Source organism: Austrofundulus limnaeus, unplaced genomic scaffold, assembly GCF_001266775.1.
Source record: "Austrofundulus limnaeus strain Quisiro unplaced genomic scaffold, Austrofundulus_limnaeus-1.0 Scaffold312, whole genome shotgun sequence".
NCBI classification, from domain to species: Eukaryota; Metazoa; Chordata; class Actinopteri; order Cyprinodontiformes; family Rivulidae; genus Austrofundulus; species Austrofundulus limnaeus.
The window spans coordinates 74750-78721 of record NW_013952714.1 but is presented as its reverse complement, the minus strand read 5'-3'; positions in this window follow the sequence as shown (position 1 = coordinate 78721).

The window sequence follows — 3972 nt, the reverse complement described above, 5'->3', positions numbered from 1 at the left end:
AACCGTGATTGGTTGGGTAGACTTGTGGGCGAAGTTTGGATAAAACGTGATTGGTTGGGTAGATTTTTGGGCATAGTTTGGGTTAACCGTGATTGGTTGGGTAGACTTGTGGGCATAGTTTGGATAAACCGTGATTGGTTGGGTAGACTTGTGGGCGTAGTTTGGATAAACCATGATTGGTTGGATTGATTTGTGGGCGAAGTTTGGATAAACTGTGATTGGTTGGGTAGATTTATGGGCGTAGTTTGGGTTAACCGTGATTGGTTGGATTGACTTGTGGGAGTAGTTGGTTAAAGGCTGTAGGGGAGAAGGGTAATCCCTAATAATATTAGTCATAAGACAAGAAGGTGCTAGCCATACAGGTGAAGGGATATGTTATAATTCGGCTCAGTCAAACAGCCCTAACCTGCCTGGAAAAAGATTGCCATTGAATATGACTATATCATATTATAAATTTCAGACAGAAATAGGCTAGTTGCATCAAACTGTAAGTCAATAAATTATATTTTTATGTTCACAATAATTTAACTATTATCATTGTACTTACCCCACAAGTCAATCTGACCAATCATGGCTTACCCAAACTACACCCACACCCAAGAAACTCCCACATAATGTCCCCCTTCTCAAAAATCTGTAAAGTAATGGATCCCTTGTTGTTTTGGTTTATAGAACAGAAAATAAGCTGCTACATTTTCTCTGAACCCTAGTTTACATTGATCAACTGAAAACAGCTTTTAAAAATCTTCCCTTTTGTCACATAAATGATTTTTGTATTGAATGGAGGTGCAAATATTGCAGAGAATATTAGTTTTTACAAACATCTGGAGTAGTGTAGACAGGGTTTTAGTTTAAACYTTTTGTTTTGTCATCAGATTTTACGAAACAAAACAAAAAGCAGAGGTCGTGTCCTTGCTCCGACTTGTGTAAATTTCTCTCTCTTCTTTCTCCATTGTCTTGCTGACTAATAAATTAAAGCTCTATATTTTATAAGAATGGAATGCTTCCCCKCTTCATTGTGAATTGTTTGATGCTGAATGTTTTTCATGTTCTGCCCAGAAAACCTCTTGATCCTTGGAATAAAGTTGTACTTGTTAAAGAGAAATGTATGCACATTTTGTGTGAAACGAAACACACTGCAGCTGCAGTTTACAATAAAACTGTTGTAACGAATGTGTACTGAAAGATCCCCAACGAGCATTTGTTTTCTGTTCYTATCAGAGACTCTGTCGCTCTGGGCTTAATTTGGATAAATACCAAGAGTTCAGATCCATCATAATGATCGAGTTTGGTCAGAATTCAGAGGTTCATTAACTCAGATTGCAGCCTACAGCAGCTGGAACCCAACACTGACTTACTGCTGCGAGCAATTACACTGTTTAGTTCCATCTTAGTCCCATAAATTACTTTGTGTACTTCCTGTAGATACAGAAAACAACCAAAACACTTTTTATGTCAAATTTTTGTTTTCTAATCATTTGAAGCCTAATAAGAATTTGCATTGTAATAATTCCGTCCTCTAAGTTGCTCAACTTTTTTACTCTATATTATGTAAAATTCCCAAAGGATTCCTAATGACATCAGTTAACACCCATCTACTCAGGTCTTGCAAATAGGTTAGGGGTGTAGTGCAGGACAGAAAGGGTGATAACAGCTTCTGTACTGCACTACACTTTTGCCAAGTCGGMGCACCAATCAGATTTAACTGATYTTTATTTATTCATCCTTTTTAATCACTCKTATTTAGTGTGAGATTGTAAGARYCACAGGGKATTKTTATCTCTGACRGAAATATTCAAAYATGAMGAACCAGCTTTGTTTTTTACYGTWATTTATTACKAAAATAAAGCAAGAATRAATTTCATTGAATCATGAATAAAGAGATGAAGCAATACGGWTTATAAAACAGTTWAAGATGACAATTATWGCAGACTTGACCTCTAAGTTAAGGTCTGGATGTATAAACCTTTATAAAATGAAAATATATTTTTCCCAAAGCATTTTTTTTATTCATTAGACAAGAGATCAAGTATGGGATAAATCTTGTGCCAGCAGGAATTGAATTTGAATTGCTCAGATTGAATCTGTATGCATAATTTGAAATTAAATGCATCGGTTTGAAAATGAATTTTACTAGATTGAAACTGAATTAAAAGTTTTGTTTCTGAATTAATTTGCTTTGAAACTATTTTGGTTTATTAAAAATTCAGTTTGACTACTTTCACTTTCAGTTCTGAAATTCAGATTATTATGTCACACATCCTGGTTCTTGAGAAAGTCAGCCAGAGTAATCAAACACAGATCCACAGATTTATGTTTCACTTTGGTGAAGTTTCCCCTCTGTAATGTAACAGAGATGATGCAATCCACTGTAAAAGTGACAAAAATAAAGTTATTTTATTGCAGTGATTAATTTTACCTATATGTAGAAAATGTTACATTTACATCACATCATGGATCATCATGGATTGATCAGATGCTGCTGCTGACTGATCCATGATGTGATGTAAATGTAACATTTTCTATAGGTAAACACTGATTGAGCTGAAATTTGATGTGATGACAGTTGAGAGTCATTCACGACATATTATTTGAACCAAATAAATGTTTTGGACAAAATGTGATTTGTTTTCAAGGAACAAAAAAGAAACTCCAGATCCCATCTCCTTTTYAAGCTGCTGTTTTCTTTTATCGTCTCAAACTTGTGTCATCTAGAGTTAAACCCAACTTTCTTTGAGTCAGTATCCATGAGCGTGACTTCACTGTGAACAGCCTGGGTTGTATGTCAGTCGGCTGTACAACACTTCAACATTATCCCGTATTAAGCACTTTTAGCAGTTTTCAGTCTTTCCATCTTGTCATGACTCTGATGTAACAGATGCTGAAGGTTTATGATGGCAGAGTCCGGCTCACAGCACTGGAGGGAAGCTGCCTGCTGTRGGGTCAGAGCAGAGCCATGTGAGTTTTTACACCTTGTAAAACCTTAATGACCGGGCTGATTGCTGATTAGCCCCTAAGTGACTCACATTCTCCCACAACAGTTTAGGTTTAGAGTAAAAGAAGAAAAATGAGAGAAAAGGCCATCAGGGAGGAGCTGAGGTGGGAGGTATACGTGTAAAACAGCAGTAAGAATAAGAGGATGAACACCATCTCTGCACGATGGACCTATGAACACAAATACAATGTTTGATGTTGATCTAAATGTCATCCTGGTCAGCAGCTRGTTTCTTCAGGAGATGCTGCTAAGATTAACCTCTAAAATACAACAAATCATCATCAGAATCACTGGAGATCCTGGTCATTTTATCTAAATTAGTCAAAAAACAGTCAAATAAAAATTTCCCTATGCAGATTTTACCTGCATTTACTTTTCCAGTCTGCAACTAAAATTCCAAATGCAACTGTGGGAAGACAAATGTATCTTTCCTTTCAGAGAGGGAGTTTCGATGTTTGCTAAAAAGGTTAAAAAAGGCAACATAAAAGCTTYTTTTCTTGACTGTTTGGTGACCAAATCTAAAACTAACAGCTCACTTCTTTGTTCAGATTGTTTTTATCAAGTCTTATTCTAAACGAAGCAAATATAAGTTGTAAAAGATCCTATAACAAGATGTTCTCTTGATTTAGTGTCTGATGAGAATGGGAATAAGAAATAGAAACATATTGATCTTTATGACACAAATAAATGCATATATTCTGCCAGSTTTAATGCTCGAGTTTTAAACAAAWATCATCTGCTAATGATGGTTTTGTAGCTGTTTCAGTCTAACCTTAATAATATTGGACAGTTTCATGTACAATATCTCTGGGGATGTGATGTTAGCGAACGATCCAAATCTTTTAAACAACTCTTTACAACGAACAATAAGAACAGCTTCTATCATACGAAAAATCCAAACTTACATAATTAAAAATAAAAGCAGAAAAATATAAATGGACCAATACATAATAAGAAGTAAATAAATACACTTAAAA